Raw genomic sequence first — 17322 nt, 5'->3', positions numbered from 1 at the left:
AGGTTGGACCAAGTCCTAATGGACATTTGTGTGGAAGGCGCCCAATGGAGAGTAGACTCCAACGGCAAACCAGTCCAACTAAGAAGACTGGACCTCAAGCCTGTAGCTAGAGGATGGCTGGAGTTCATCCAAAGATCCATTATCCCTACAAGCAACCGATCTGAAGTTACTGTGGATCGGGCAATCATGATTCATAGCATCATGATTGGAGAGGAAGTAGAGGTTCATGAAGTCATAGTCAATGAACTCTACAAAATAGCTGACAAGCCTTCATACATGGCACGGCTAGCCTTCCCCCACCTCATATGCCATCTATGTTATTCAGCTGGAGTTATCATAGATGGAGATGTCTCCATTGAAGAAGACAAGCCCATCACCAAGAAAAGGATGGAGCAAACAAGGGAAGTTCCTCACGGCCCCCAAGGAGAACATGAGGAAGTTCATCAACAAATGCCTCATGGAATGCACTTTCCTCCCAACAACTATTGGGAGCAACTCAGTACCTCCTTAGAAGACTTGAGCCAAAACGTGGAACAACTAAGGGTGGAACACCATGAACACGCCCTCACTCTCCAAGAAATAAGAGAAGATCAAAGAGCTATGAGAGAGGAGCAACAAAGGCAAGGAAGGGACATAGAAGAGTTGAAGAACATCATTGGTCCTTCAAGAAGAAGACGCCACTAGAGGTGGATTCATTCCTTGTTCTTTATTTTCTTTCTGTTTTCTGTTTTTAAGTATTATGTTTGTCTATGTTTTTGTGTTTCTACTTCATGATCATTAGTGTGTAAACCATGCCTTAAAGCTATGAATAAAATCCATTAGTCTTTCACCTCTCTTAAAAGAAAAATGTTTTAATTCAAAAGAACAAGAAGTACATAATTTTCGAAATTATTAGTGAATTTAATTTAATTATATTGATGTGGTGGCAATAATTTTTGTTTTCTGAATGAATGCTTGAACAGTGCATATTTTTGATCTTGTTGTTTATGAGTGTTAAAATTGTTGGCTCTTGAAAGAATGATGAACAAAGAGAAATGTTATTGATGAACTGAAAAATTCATGAATTGATTCTTGAAGCAAGAAAAAGCAGTGAAAAAAAAAAAGTGGCGAAAAAAAAAAATAAAATAGAAAGAAAAAGCAAGCAGAAAAAGCCAATAGCCCTTAAAACCAAAAGGCAAGGGTAGCAAGGATCCAAGGCTTTGAGCATCAATGGATAGGAGGGTCCAAGGAAATAAAATCCAGGCCTAAGCGGCTAAATCAAGCTGTCCCTAACCATGTGCTTGTGTCATGAAGGTCCAAGTGAAAAGCTTGAGACTGAGTGGTTAAAGTCGTGATCCAAAGCAAAAGAGTGTGCTTAAGAGCTCTGGACACCACTAACTGGGGACTTTAGCAAAGCTGAGTCACAATCTGAAAAGGTTCACCCAGTTATGTGTCTGTGGCATTTGTGTATCCGGTGGTAATACTGGAAGACAAAGTGCTTAGGGCCACAGCCAAGACTCATAAAGTAGCTGTGTTCAAGAATCAACATGCCTAACTAGGAAAGTCAATAACACTATCTGAAATTCTAAGTTCCTAGAGAAGCCAATCACTCTAAACTTCAAAGGAAAAAGTGAGATGCCAAAACTGTTCAGAAGCAAAAAGCTACAAGTCCCGCTCATCTAATTAAATTAATATTCATTGATATTTTGGACTTTATAGTATATTCTCTTCTTTTTATCCTATTTGATTTTCAGTTGCTTGGGGACAAGCAACAATTTAAGTTTGGTGTTGTGATGAGCGGATAATTTATACGCTTTTTGGCATTGTTTTCATATAGTTTTTAGTAAGTTTGAGCTACTTTTAGGGATGTTTTCATTAGTTTTTATGTTAAATTCACATTTCTGGACTTTACTATGAGTTTGTGTGTTTTTCTGTGATTTCAGGTAAATTCTGACTGAAATTGAGGGATTTGAGCAAAACTCTGAAGAAGGCTGACAAAAGGACTGCTGATGCTGTTGGATTCTGACCTCCCTGCACTCGGAATGGATTTTCTGGAGCTACAGAACTCCAATTGGCGCGCTCTCAACGGCGTTGGAAAGTAGACATCCAGAGCTTTCCAGCAATATTTAATAGTCAATGCTTTATTCGAAGAATGACGACGTAACTTGGCGTTGAACGCCAAGTTCATGCTGCTGTCTGGAGTTAAACGCCAGAAAAACGTCATGATCCGGAGTTGAACGCCCAAAACACGTCATAACCTGAAGTTTGACGCCAAGATATGCCTTAGCACGTGAATTCATCAAGCTCAGCCCAAGCACACACCAAGTGGGCCCCGGAAGTGGATTTATGCATCAATTACTTACTCATGTAAACCCTAGTAGCTAGTCTAGTATATATAGGACATTTATCTATTGTATTAGACATCCTGGATTGTATTTTGATCCTGTGATCACGTTAGAGAGGGCTGGCCATTCGGCCATGCCTGAACTCTTTGCTTATGTATTTTCAACGGTGGAGTTTCTGCACACCATAGATTAAGGGTGTGGAGCTCTGCTGTACCTCAAGTATTAATGCAATTCTATTATCTTTTATTCAATTCTCTCTTATTCTTATTCCAAGATATTCATTCGTACCCAAGAACATGATGAATGTGATGAGTCAGATTACCCTCATTATCATTCTCACTTATGAATGCGCGTGATTGACAACCATGTCCGTTCTACATGCAACAGAGCTTGAATGCGTATCTCTTAGATTCCCCAACAGAATCTTCGTGGTATAAGTTAGATAGTTGGCGGCATTCATCTGGATCCGGAAAGTCCAACCTTGTCTGTGGTGTTCCGAGTAGGATCCTGGGAGTCCGGAAAGTCCAACCTTGTCTGTGGTGTTCCGAGTAGGATTCCGATCATGAATGACCGTGACGTGCTTCAAACTTTAACCTGCTGGGCGTTGGTGACAGACGCAAAAGAGGGATTCTATTCCAGTAGGAGCGGGAACCAACCGGTGATTAGCCGTACTGTGACAGAGTGCGTTGCATAGTTTTCACTGCGAGGATGGGATGTAGCCATCAGCCACGGGTGATGCCTCCAGACTGGTTAGCTGTGCGAGTGACAGTCGCACAGGTTATTTCCCCGTGAGGAATGAAAGTAGCCACAGTTGATGGTGAACCCCTATACAAAGCTTGCCATGGAAAGGAGTAAGAAGGATTGAGTAGAAGGAGTAGGAGAGCAGGCATCCAAGAGCTCTACAGCATCTCCATCCGCTTATCTGAAATTCCTACCAATGAATCTGCATAAGTCTTCTATCCCTTTTATTATTCCTTTTTATTTATTATAATTACAATTCCTCTTTTTTCTGCCTGACTGAGATTTGCAAGGTGACCATAGCTTGCTTCATACCAACAATCTCTGTGGATTCGACCCTTACTCACGTAAGGTTATTACTTGGACGACCCAGTACACTTGCTGGTTAGTTGAACGAGATTGTGAAGAAAATAAACAATGCCCTCAGAGTATACATCTTTTATAAATACATACAAGTGATCACAATTTCGTCCACCAGTGACCCTTCTAGTGTAAGGATGTTCATCTCCTTGCATCATAGGCAAATTGAATGCCAACCTTACACTTTCCGGACTAAAATCCAAGTATTTCCCCCAAACTATAGTAAGATAATTCTTTGGATTCGGGTTCACACTTTGGTCATGGTTCTTGGTGATCCATGCATTGGCATAGAACTCTTGAACCATCAAGATTCCGACTTGTTGAATGGGGTTGGTAAGAACTTCCCAACCTCTTCTTCGGATCTCATGTCGGATCTCCGGATATTCACCCTTTTTGAGTGAAAAAGGGACCTCGGGGATCACCTTCTTCAAGGCCACAACTTCATAAAAGTGGTCTTGATGCACCCTAGAGATGAATCTTTCTATCTCCCATGACTCGGAGGTGGAAGCCTTTGTCTTCCCTTTCCTCTTTCTAGAGGTTTCTCCGGCCTTGGATGCCATAAATGGTTATGGAAAAACAAAAAGCAATGCTTTTACCACACCAAACTTAAAATGTTTGCTCGTCCTCGAGCAAAAGAAGAAAGAAGAGAGTAGAAGAAGAAGAAAAGAGGAAGAAGGGAATGGCTATGTGTCCGGCCAAAGGGGAGAGAAATGGTGTTTAGGAGGTGTGAAAATGAAGGAGTGAAGGAGGGTTTATATAAGAGAGGGAAAGAGTAGGTTTCGGTCACTTGAGGGTGGGTTTAGGTGGGAAAGTGGTTTGAATTTGAATGGTGAGGTAGGTGGGGTTTTATGAAGGATGGATGTGAGTGGTGAAGAGAAAGATGGGGTTTGATAGGTGAAGGGTTTTTGGGGAAGAGGTGTTGAGGTGATTGGTGAATAGGTGAAGAAGAGAGAGAGAGTGGTAGGGTAGGTGGGGATCCTGTGGGGTCCACAGATCCTGAGGTGTCAAGGAAAAGTCATCCCTGCACCAAATGGCAAACAAAATCACGTTTTTAGCCATTTCTGGCGTTAAACGCCGGGCTGGTGCCCATTTCTGGCGTTTAACGCCAGCTTCTTGCCCCTTTCTGGCGTTTAACGCCAGTCTGGTGCCCCTTTCTGGCGTTAAACGCCCAGAATGGTGCCAGACTGGGCGTTAAACGCCCAACAGCTAACCTCACTGGCGTTTAAACGCCAGTGGGTGCGTCCTCCAGGGTGTGCTGTTTTTCTTCCTGTTTTTCATTCTGTTTTTGCTTTTTTCATTAATTTTGTGACTTCTCATGATCATCAACCTACAAAAAAGATAAAATAACAAAAGAAAAATATGTAAAACATAACATTGGGTTACCTCCCAACAAGCGCTTCTTTAATGTCAGTAGCTTGACAGAGGACTCTCATGGAGCCTCAGAAATGCTCAGAGCCATGTTGGGACCTCCCAACACCAAACTTAGAGTTTGGTTGTGGGGGTTCAACACCAAACTTAGAGTTTGGTTGTGGCCTCCCAACACCAAACTTAGAGTTTGACTGTGGGGGCTCTGTTTGGCTTTGTTTTGAGAGAAGCTCTTCATGCTTCCTCTCCATGATGACAGAGGGATATCCTTGAGCCTTAAACACCAAGGATTCTTCATTCACTTGAATGATCAACTCTCCTCTATCAACATCAATCACAGCCTTTGCTATGGCTAGGAAGGGTCTGCCAAGGATGATGGATTCATCCATGCACTTCCCTGTCTCTAGGACTATGAAATCAGTAGGGATGTAATGATCTTCAACTTTAACCAGAACATCCTCTACAAGTCCATGGGCTTGTTTTCTTGAATTGTCTGCCATCTCTAGTGAGATTTTTGCAGCTTGCACCTCAGAGATCCCTAACTTCTCCATTACAGAGAGAGGCATGAGGTTTACACTTGACCCTAAGTCACACAAGGCCTTCTTGAAGGTCATGGTGCCTATGGTACAAGGTATTGAAAACTTCCCAGGATCCTGTCTCTTTTGAGGCAGTTTCTGCCTAGATAAGTCATCCAGTTCCTTGGTGAGCAAAGGGGGTTCATCCTCCCAAGTCTCATTTCCAAATAACTTGTCATTTAGCTTCATGATTGCTCCAAGGTATTTAGCAACTTGCTCTTCAGTGACATACTCATCCTCTTAAGAGGAAGAATACTCATCAGAGCTCATGAATGACAGAAGTAAGTCCAATGGAATCTCTATGGTCTCAGTTTGAGCCTCAGATTCCCATGGTTCCTCATTGGGGAACTCATTGGAGGCCAGTGGACGCCCAGTGAGGCCTTCCTCAGTGGCGTTCACTGCCTCTTCTTCCTCCCAAAATTCGGCCATGTTGATGGCCTTGCACTCTCCTTTTGGATTTTCTTCTGTATTGCTTGGAAGAGTATTAGGAGGGAGCTCAGTAATTTTCTTGCTCAGCTGACCCACTTGTCCTTCCAAATTTCTAATGAAGGACCTTGTTTCAGTCATGAAACTTTGAGTGGTTTTGATTAGATCAGATACCATGGTTGCTAAGTCAGAGGTATTCTGCTTAGAACTCTCTGTCTGCTACTGAGAAGATGATGGAAAAGGCTTGCTGTTGCTAAACCTGTTTCTTCCACCATTATTGTTATTGAAACCTTGTTGAGGTCTCTGTTGATCCTTCCATGAAAAATTTGGATGATTTCTCCATGAAGGAGTATAGGTGTTTCCATAGGCTTCTCCCATGTAATTCACCTCTTCCATTGAAGGGTTCTCAGGATCATAAGCTTCTTCCTCAGATGAAGCTTCCTTAGTACTGCTTGGTGCATTTTGCATTCCAGACAGACTTTGAGAAATCATATTGACTTGTTGGGTCAATATTTTGTTCTGTGCCAATATGGCATTCAGAGTGTCAATCTCAAGAACTTCTTTCTTCTGACTAATCCCATTGTTCACAGGATTTCTTTCAGAAGTGTACATGAATTGGTTATTTGCAACCATTTCAATTAGCTCTTGAGCTTCTGTAGGCGTCTTCTTCAAATGAAGAGAGCCTCCAGCAGAGCTATCCAAGGACATCTTGGACAGTTCAGAGAGACCATCATAGAAAATTCCTATGATGCTCCATTCAGAAAGCATATCAGAAGGACACTTTCTGATTAATTGTTTGTATCTTTCCCAAGCTTCATAGAGGGATTCTCCTTCCTTCTGTCTGAAGGTTTGGACTTCCACTCTAAGCTTACTCAATTTTTGAGGTGGAAAGAACTTTGCCAAGAATGCATTGACTAGCTTTTCCCAAGAGTCCAGGCTTTCTTTAGGTTGTGAGTCCAACCATGCCCTAGCTCTGTCTCTTACAGCAAAAGGGAATAGCATAAGTCTGTAGACCTCAGGGTCAACCCCATTAGTCTTGACTGTGTCACAGATTTGCAAGAACTCAGCTAAAAACTGATGAGGATCTTCCAGTGGAAGTCCATGGAACTTGCAATTCTGTTGCATTAGAGAAACTAATTGAGGCTTAAGCTCAAAGTTGTTTGCTCCAATGGCAGGGATAGAGATGCTTCTCCCATAGAAGTCGGGAGTAGGTGCAGTAAAGTCACCCAGCACCTTCCTTGCATTGTTGGCATTGTTGTTGTTTTCGGCTGCCATATGTTCTTCTTCTTTGAAGAATTCGGTTAGGTCCTCTAAAGAGAGTTGTGCTTTGGCTTCTCTTAGCTTTCTCTTCAAGGTCCTTTCAGGTTCAGGATCAGCCTCAACAAGAATGCCTTTGTCTTTGCTCCTGCTCATATGAGAGAGAAGAGAACAAGAAATGTGGAATCCTCTATGTCACAGTATAGAGATTCCTTGAAGTGTCAGAGGAAAAGAAGAGTAGAAGACAGAAGTAGAAAATTCGAACTTGTCAAAGGAGATGGAGTTCGAATTTTGCATTAAGGAATAGTGTTAGTCCATAAATAGAAGGATGTGAGAAGAAGGGAAGTGATTTTTGAAAATTAAGTAAAAATTTTGAAAACATTTTAAAAAAAAACATTACTTAATTTTCGAAAATGAAAGTGGGAAAGAAATAAAGTGATTTTTGAAAAATATTTTGAAATTAGAAATTAAAAAGATTTGATTGAAAACTATTTTGAAAAAGATGTGCTTAAGAAGATATGATTGGTTTTAAAAAAATGTGATTGAGAAGATATGATTTGAAAAACATTTTAAAAAGATTTGATTTTGAAAATTAAAAACTTGACTAACAAGAAAAGATATGATTCAAACATTAAACCTTTCTCAACAGAAAAGGCAACATACTTGAGATGTTGAATCAAATCATTAATTGATAGCAAGTATTTTTGAAAATAGAAAGAAATTGAATTTGAAAGAGATTTGATTGAAAAGATATGATTTGAAAAAGATTTGATTTTGAAAAACTTTGAAAACTGAAAAAAATTGCATTGAAAAACAGAATCTTCCCCCTTGTGCCATCCTGGCGTTAAACGCCCAGAATGGTGCACATTCTGGCATTTAACGCCCAAAACTATACCTTTTTGGGCGTTAAACGCCCAACCAGGTACCCTGGCTGGCGTTTAACCGCCAGTCTGTCCTTCTTCACTGGGCGTTTTGAACGCCCAGCTTTTTCTGTATAATTCCTCTGCTGTATGTTCTGAATCTTCAATTCTCTGTATCATTGACTTGAGAAGACACAATTTAAAAATATTTTTGGATTTTTAATAATAAGAACAAATCAAAATGCAACAAGAATCAAATAACAATGCATGCAAGACACCAAACTTAGCAGTTTGTATACTACTGACACTATCAGAATGAAAATGCATATGAGACACACAAAACACTCAAGTCAATTGAATTCAAAGATCAGAGCACGAAAATTATCAAGAATTACTTGAGAATCCTTAATACACATGAAAGAATGCATGCAATTGACACTAGACGTAAGATGAGACACTAGACTCAAACAAGAAATTTTTGGATTTTATGATTTTTTTAATTTTTAATTTTTGTGTTTTTCAAAAATTAAAAGGAAGAAGATATCAAAATTCTTAATGAGAATTCCAGGAATCAGTGCAATGCTAGTCTAAGACTCCGGTCCAGGGATTAGACATGGCTTCACAGCCAGCCAAGCTTTCAAAGAAAGCTTCGGTCCAAAACACTAGACATGGCCAAAGGCCAGCCAAGCCTTAGCAGATCACTGCTCCAAAAGCAAGATTGATAAAGATCAACAAGCTCTTGTGATGATAAGTTGAAACCTCAGTCCAATGAGATTAGACATGGCTTCTCAGCCAGCCAGACTTCAACAAATCATCATGAAACTCTAGAATTCATCTTCAAGAATTTCAAAAAAAATAAATACCTAATCTAAGCAACAAGATGAACCGTCAGTTGTCCAAACTGAACAATCCCCGGCAACGGCGCCAAAAACTTGGTGCGCGAAATTGTGAACAATACTTTTCACAACTCTCATAATCCCCGGTCATGAACCCCAAAAACTTGGTAGCTCAGTACCATGGCATTACACAACTTCGCACAACTAACCAGCAAGTGCACTGGGTCGTCCAAGTAATAAACCTTACGCGAGTAAGGGTCGATCCCACGGAGATTGTTAGTATGAAGCAAGCTATGGTCATCTTGTAAATCTTAGTCAGGCAAACTCAAATGGATATGGTGATGAACGAAAATAAACAATAAGATAAAGATAGAGATACTTATGTAATTCATTGGTAGGAACTTCAGATAAGCGCATGAAGATGCCTTCCCTTCCGTCTCTCTGCTTTCCTACTGTCTTCATCCAATCCTTCTTACTCCTTTCCATTGCAAGCTTATGTAGGGTTTCACCGTTGTCAATGGCTACCTCCCATCCTCTCAGTGAAAACGTTGCCTATGCTCTGTCACAGCATGGGTAATCATCTGTCGGTTCTCGGTCAGGCCGGAATAGAATCCAGCGATTCTTTTGCGTCTGTCACTAACGCCCCGCCTGCTAGGAGTTTGAAGCACGTCACAGTCATTCAATCATTGAATCCTACTCAGAATACCACAGACAAGGTTAGACCTTCCGGATTCTCTTGAATGCCGCCATCGGTTCTCGCCTATACCACAAAGACTCTGATCTCACGGAATGGTTGGCTCGGTTGTCAGGCGAGCACTCGGTTGTCAGGCGATCAACCATGCATCGTGCAATCAGGAATCCAAGAGATATTCACCCAATCGAAGGTAGAACGGAGGTGGTTGTCAGTCACACGTTCATAGGTGAGAATGATGATGAGTGTCACGGATCATCACATTCATCAAGTTGAAGAACAAGTGATATCTTAGAACAAGAACAAGCGGAATTGAATGGAAGAACAATAGTAATTGCATTAATACTCGAGGTACAGCAGAGCTCCACACCTTAATCTATGGTGTGTAGAAACTCCACCGTTGAAAATACATAAGAACAAGAGTGATCATTGGTTTCGGCCCCAGAGAGGGAACCAGAAGAACCAAGATCAAAATACAATAGTATAATGTCCTACTTATAGAAAACTAGTAGCCTAGGGTGTACAGAAATGAGTAAATGACATAAAAATCCACTTCCGGGCCCACTTGGTGTGTGCTTGGGCTGAGCAATGAAGCATTTTCGTGTAGAGACTCTACTTGGAGTTAAACGCCAGCTTTAGTGCCAGTTTGGGCGTTTAACTCCCATTTGGGTGCCAGTTCCGGCGTTTAACGCTGGGATTTCTGAGGGTGACTTTGAACGCCGGTTTGGGCCATCAAATCTTGGGCAAAGTATGGACTATCATATATTGCTGGAAAGCACAGGATGTCTACTTTCCAACGCCGTTGAGAGCGCGCCAATTGGGCTTCTGTAGCTCCAGAAAATCCACTTCGAGTGCAGGGAGGTCAGAATCCAACAGCATCTGCAGTCCTTTTCAGTCTCTGAATCAGATTTTTGCTCAGGTCCCTCAATTTCAGCCAGAAAATACCTGAAATCACAGAAAAACACACAAACTCATAGTAAAGTCCAGAAAAGTGAATTTAAACTAAAAACTAATAAAAATATACTAAAAACTAACTAGATTATACTAAAAACATACTAAAAACAATGCCAAAAAGCGTACAAATTATCCGCTCATCACTGCCACGATCCACTGAGATTCAGCCCTTGTCGCTTCGATTCGTCCCTCCCCTTGAAAAATTTCACAAGTTAAAAAGTTCTCGGCTCGAGGCCATAAATATTCCCCAGGAGAAGCCGGGGTTTTTCGAGGAAGGCCAAGGCCCGTGAAACGGAGACCGGGCAATGACCGCGGGGGTGCCCGGGCTAGGCATAGACCCGGCCTGGACGGGCACCTGCCCAGGTGTGGACGGCCAGCATGTGAGCCTTGGCCGAATTTTGTCGACGCAATGATCTCGTTTATTCGAAAGGTGCTTGGGAAAAACTGCGTCGAAATTCGACCCCTACAAGAGTTTCGCTGAGCATGTCGGACAGAACAGGCACGTGGCCTGTTCAGGCCGGTCGGCCCCAGCGATTGCAACGGAGGTCCCAAATTTCCACACATCACCGTTGGCTCGCGAGTTTTGCCCGAAGTTTTGTCGGGGCGTCAAGAATACTTTTTAAAGGCTGCGCGAAAAAATATCCCGGTCAAAAATGACCTTTCCTCTTTGGGGCGGGTCGCCCTCCCCCGCCCCCCCTACGGCCCCCGGGGGAAGAATGGGCTGTATAGAACGCAAACGGATTCCCGAACAGCAAAACCGACCTCAACCGGCTTAACTTCTGTAACGGCTCGGCAGCCTATTATTGGGAGGCGTCCCCAGTTGCTCAGACTCGACCTGGCCGAAGGATTGCTGGGCGCAATGCCAGCACTACGCTCGATGCCTGATCCCCCCATAGGCAGCAAGACCCGGTACGCGGTCAACCGGGGAAGGACGTGACCCGAGGGAGAGCTGGCACCCGCCAAGGTCAGGCCACGCCTAGACTCGGCACGTGGTCCACGTAGAAAGACGCGTCCGGGAAAGGGTAAGCAGGCACCCTGCGAGGCAGGTGGCGTTGCAAGGTTGGCTGGGGGCGTTGCAACGGATGCCGGGCGAGTTGCAACGTTCGCTGGGCGGCGTTGCAACGGAGGCAGGTCGCGTTACAGCGTTGGCTGGGGGGCGGTGCAACAGATGCCGGGCGCGTTGCAGCGTTGGCCGGGCGGCGTTGCAATGGATGCCGGACGCGTTGCAACCTTGACCGGGCGCGTTGCAACCTTGGCCGAGGGGGTTGCAACGGAGGCGGGTCGCGTTGCAACGTTGGCTGGGGTCGTTGCAATGGATGCTGGGCGTGGTGCAACGTTGGCCGTGGCCGTTGCAGCAGAGGCAGGGCGCGGTGCAACGTTGGCTGGGGTCGTTGCAACGGAGGCAGGGCGGCTTGCAACGTTGGTCGTGGCCGTTGCAACGGAAGCAGGGCGGCTTGCAACGGATGCTGGGCGCGTTGCAACGCATGCTGGGCGCGATGCATCGTTGGCTGGGAGCGTTGCAACGGAGGCTGGGTTTGGTGCATCGTTGGCTGGGAGCGTTGCATCGGAGGCACCCGCCGTTGCAACGGATGCCGGACACGTTGCAACATTGGCCAGCGGCGTTGCAACGGATGTCGGGCGCGTTGCAACGTTGGTCGGGGGCGTTGCCCGTGGCCGTTGCACCGGATGCTGAGCGCGGTGCAACGGATGCTGTGGTCCGTTGCAACGGAGGCAGGGCGCGGTGCAACGTTGGCTGGGGTCGTTACAACGGAGGCAGGGCGGCGTGCAACGTTGGCCGTGGCCGTTGCAACGGAGGCAGGGCGGCTTGCAACGGACGCTGGGCGGCTTGCAACGGACACTGGGCGCGTTGCAACGCATGCTGGGCGCGATGCATCGTTGGCTGGGAGCGTTGCATCGGAGGCACCCGCCGTTGCAACGGAGGCAGGTCGCATTGCAACGTTGGCCAGGGGCCGTTGCACCGGATGCTGGGCGCGGTGCAACGGATGCTGGGGTCCATTGCAACGGAGGCAGGGCGCGTTGCAACGGATGCCGGACGCGTTGCAACGTTGGCTGGGGTCGTTGGAACGGAGGCAGGGCACCCTGCAACGTTGGCCGTGGCCGTTGCAGCGGAGGCAGGGCGCGGTGGAACGTTGGCTGGGGTCGTTGCAACGGAGGCAGGGCGGCTTGCAACGGACGCTGGGCGCGTTGCAACGCATGCTGGGTGCGATGCATCGTTGGCTGGGAGCGTTGCATCGGGGGCACCCGCCGTTGCAACGGAGGCAGGTCGCGTTGCAACGTTGGCTGGGGGCCGTTGCACCGGATGCTGGGCGTGGTGCAACGGATGCTGGGGTCCGTTGCAACGGAGGCAGGGCGCATTGCAACGGATGCCGGACGCATTGCAACGTTGGCTGGGGTCGTTGCAACGGAGGCAGGGCGCCATGCAACGTTGGCCGTGGCCGTTGCACCGGAGGCAGGGCGCGTTGCAGCGTTGGCTGGGGGCCGTTGCAACGGATGTTGGGCGCGGTGCAACGGATGCTGGGAGCGTTGCAACGGAGGCTGGGTTTGGTGCATCGTTGGCTGGGAGCATTGCATCGGAGGCACCCGCCGTTGCAACGGAGGCACCGACCGTTGCAACGGAGTCGGCAAATTTTCATATCTCACAATTGGCTCATGCACTTTTTCTGAAATTTTGAGGGAACCTTGGTAATATTATTTAAAGGTCGCACAAAAAAATCCAAGTCAAAAATCGCACGTTTGCTTCGTTTTTCATTTTTATTGAATTTCCGGCTTTTCGGGTTGGAGAAAAATCGGCAAAAAAAATCTACACGGTGTAAATTCACCAAATTTGGTGGATGGAAAGATCTTATTTTTCTAGAGGTTGTCGCAAAAAATGGCAACAAAATTCGACCTCTAGAGCAGTTTGCTCAAGTTGGCTGGTTTAATTGCAACGGAGGCACCGACCGTTGCAACGGAGTGGGCAAATTTTCATATCTCACAATTGGCTCGTGCAATTTTCCTGAAATTTTGAGGGAACCTTGGTAATATTATTTAAAGGCTGCACAAAAAAATCCAGGTCAAAAATCGCACTTTGGTGCCTCCGCAACGATGGCTCGGAGCGTTGCAACGGAGGAGCCAAATTTTCATATCCCACAATTGGCTCGTGCAATTTTTCTGAAATTTTGAGGGAACCTTGGTAATATTATTTGAAGGCTGCACAAAAAAATCCAGGTCAAAAATCGCACTTTTGCTCCATTTTTCATTTTTTTTGAATTTCCTGCTTTTCGGGCGGGAAAAAATCGGAAAAAAAATCCACACGGTGTAAATTCACCAAATTTGGTGGATGGAAAGATCTTATTTTTATAGAGATTGTCGCAAAAAACGGCGTCAAAATTTGACCTCCAGAGCAGTTTCCTTGAGTATGTCTCCTCACGGAAAAGGATGTCTACCCATGGCACTTTGGTAATGGCTCGGCAGCCTATTATAGGGGGGAGGGGTGTCGTGCTGCTTAAACTCGAGTTGCCCAAAGGCTTGCTAGGTGCAATGCCAGGAAGATGCACGATGCCTTGCCATCCCCTAGGCACACTAGCAAGCCCGTTGTGGTTGTGGTGTGCCGTCGGGGTCCCCCGCCCCGGGTCCAAGGTTGAGCACGGGCGTCGGGCTGCTGCACACCCCGATCACCAAAGGACCAAGAAGGGAAACATGTTGACAAACCCCATTTTGAGGGTTTATCTTGTGCTAATTTCAAAGGGTTTATCAATGATTTCACACACTTTCTGCATGAAAATACAAGGATTTGCATTCCTTTCCTAGTTTTGTCTCATGAATGAAAACATGCTTATTTTGCACTAAAATAGATACATCTCTAATCTTCTCTTGATGCCATTCGATGCCGTGACTTGTGCGCTAAGTGGTTTCAGGATATAGAGTAGGAATGGACAGGAAAAGAGAAGGAAGACGGGTGCAAGGGAAGGAAGCATGAGAATTGAGCTTTGGAAATTTCCGCATGGGCGCGTGCGCGCACCTGACGCGCTTGCGCGGACAAGAGCAACGTGAAGCCGAGGCCAAGAGCCAAGCCACGAGCCGGCTTGAGTAGCAGCTAAGCCAGGATTCTCATGGACGCGCACGCGTACGTCCCACCTCCGCGTACACTCCAAAACCGCATCCATGGCACGTGCGCATACCTTGCGCGTACGCGCCGATGCTCGAATATGATTTTTTTAGAAGTCACGTGACTCAGGCGTGGAGTTGGTTAGAGATCTTAACTTTTGAGGAGTGAATTGGCGGGAAAAGTTTTAAGAGGACCAATGGAGCAAGAGTCAAAGACACTTAGTTCATTTTCTAGTTTTTAGATATTTTTGGGGGGAGAGAGAAGGGAGGACTCAAGTTCTTACTAGGGTTCTTCTTCATCAAAATTCTGGATTGTTTACCCATTCCTTGGTGAGATCCATTGCAACTTTCACTTTATTTTGTTCATGTAATAGGTTTCCTTTTTCAATTTCAAGTTGTAGTTGTAATTGCTAAAATTCCTTGGATCTAGGATTCAACTTTATGATTTTTGGATTCCATTGATACTTTGAGATTTTGATCCTCATTATTGCTCTTTGACAATTGTTGTTAATTCCTTGCATTGCAACATCTTTAATTCTACCTTTCTCTTCATTTTACTATGACCTTCTTTCATGCTCACCACATGTTTGATAAAATGTCAACACTAGCTATGGAGTAGAATTTTTACACTTGGCATAGGGTTTGGTCATTGGAAGAAGTTAAATAGTTGTATCAATAATTGATTTGGAGTTAGGGATTGCTAATTGACTTGGAGTGCACTAAAGCTAGATTCCCATGAGGTGAAGCTAGGACTTGTGACTCAAGTTGATTGTTTTCATTTGATTTTCCTCTATACTTAGGGGATAACTAAATGAAGCAAGGCCTAATTGTTGTCAACATTGAATGGACTATAAGGATAGAAGTTCTAATGCCAACCCTAAGCCAAGTCTTTTGATAATTGATTGTTTGGTTTTCATTACTTTGCTAAAACCTTCGAAGAATTCCAACGAGGCTTACTAAGTCAATAAGATGCACACTTTGGCAATTCCAAGGGAGAACGACTCGGGAGACTAGTACTCTCGGATATAGATTGTAGATTTGTTTGATGATGGATTTTGCGTTGGTTTAGACTATACTACGATTGATCACTTGATAAATTCTATACCGACAAAAATTCATTTGTCACACGTCCATGCACGGCCCATCTAGGCACCACCTAGGGAGCATGGCGTGGTGGAGTTGTGCCTTGTGCACCCGCGGCGTGCTCGCCCTACGTCTAGGGTCGACGCAAGACGGTGCCCGTCGCGGTGTTGGTTTTACTGTGCGTGTTGCTTAATCTAGACGGTGCGGCTGTTCGATTATCGCCCGAAGCACCTCACGCCTCGGGCTGTCCCTTGAATGTTCTTCGTCGCTTCCCCCGAACCCTGCCCAGCGGAGTTGGCTCGGCACTCCCGTATGCTTCCGCTTGCCTGCACGCTCCAAGGCGTGCGGGGGGCGGTTCGTTCGGGCGTGCTGGGTGTGCAGACCATGGTGGCAGATGAGTGGTGTGCGGGTTGTTAGTGTGTCTGGCTCCTTGACTCGCGCACCGAACGGCCGCGCTGAAACTCGAGTTGCCCAAAAGGCTTGCTTGGCGCAATGCGAGCAAGGTGAGATTCCGAAAGGCTTGCTGGGCACAATGCCAGCAAGATGCACGTTGCCTAGGCACACTAGCAAGCCCATTGTGGTTGTGGTGTGCCGTCGGGGTCCCCCGCCCCGGGTCCAAGGTTGAGCACGGGCGTCGGGCTGCTGCACACCCCGATCACCAAAGGACCAAGAAGGGAAACACGTCCATGCACGCCCCATCTGGGCACCACCTAGGGAGCATGGCGTGGTCGAGTTGTGCCTTGTGCACCCGCGGCGTGCTCGCCCTACGTCTAGGGTCGACGCAAGACGGTGCCCGACGCGGTGTTGGTTTTGCTGTGCGTGTTGCTTAATCTAGACGGTGCGGCTGTTCGATTATCGCCTGAAGCACCTCACGCCTCGGGCTGTCCCTTGAATGTTCTTCGTCGCTTCCCCCGAACCCTGCCCACCAGAGTTGCCTCGGCACTCCCGTATGCTTCCGCTTACCTGCACGCTCCAAGGCGTTCGGGGGTGGTTCGTCCGGGCGTGCTGGGTGTGCGGACCGTGCTGGCAGATGAGTGATGTGCGGGTCGTTAGTGTGTCTGGCTCCTTAACTCGCGCACCGAACGGCCGCGCTGAAACTCGAGTTGCCCAAAAGGCTTGCTTGGCGCAATGCGAGCAAGGTGAGATGTCGAAAGGCTTGCTGGACGCAATGCCAGCAAGATGCACATTGCCTAGGCACACTAGCAAGCCCGTTGTGGTTGTGGTGTGCCGTCGGGGTCCCCCGCCCCGGGTCCAAGGTTGAGCACGGGCGTCGGGCTGCTGCACACCCCGATCACCAAAGGACCAAGAAGGGAAACACGTCCATGCACGCCCCATCTGGGCACCACCTAGGGAGCATGGCGTGGTCGAGTTGTGCCTTGTGCACCCGTGGCGTGCTCGCCCTACGTCTATGGTCGACGCAAGACGGTGCCCGACGCGGTGTTGGTTTTGCTGTGCGGGTTGCTTAATCTAGACGGTGCGGCTGTTCGATTATCGCCCGAAGCACCTCATACCTCGGGCTGTCCCTTGAATGTTCTTCGTCGCTTCCCCCGAACCCTGCCCAGCGGAGTTGGCTCGGCACTCCCGTATGCTTCCGCTTGCCTGCAAGCTCCAAGGCGTGTGGGGGGCTGTCCGTTCGGGCGTGCTGGGTTTGCGGACCGTGGTGGCGGATGAGTGGTGTGCGGGTCGTTAGTGTGTCTGGCTCCTTGCCTCGCGCACCGAACGGCCGCACTGAAAATCGAGTTGCCC

At 46.6% G+C, this 17322-nt stretch overlaps 1 non-coding gene across 1 annotated transcript; it reads left to right on the top strand.

The window, feature by feature from the left end:
- The first annotated feature begins 6550 nt into the window (after positions 1-6550).
- LOC112719255 (small nucleolar RNA R71) lies at positions 6551-6658 on the top strand. Its single transcript, XR_003161564.1, has one exon. It is a non-coding gene; the product is annotated as a small nucleolar RNA R71 (small nucleolar RNA).
- Positions 6659-17322: the final 10664 nt, after the last annotated feature.

Source organism: Arachis hypogaea, chromosome 10 (genome assembly GCF_003086295.3).
Source record: "Arachis hypogaea cultivar Tifrunner chromosome 10, arahy.Tifrunner.gnm2.J5K5, whole genome shotgun sequence".
NCBI classification, from domain to species: Eukaryota; Viridiplantae; Streptophyta; class Magnoliopsida; order Fabales; family Fabaceae; genus Arachis; species Arachis hypogaea.
Note: the sequence above shows the minus strand (reverse complement) of the source record. Positions and strands in the feature narration are given on the sequence as shown.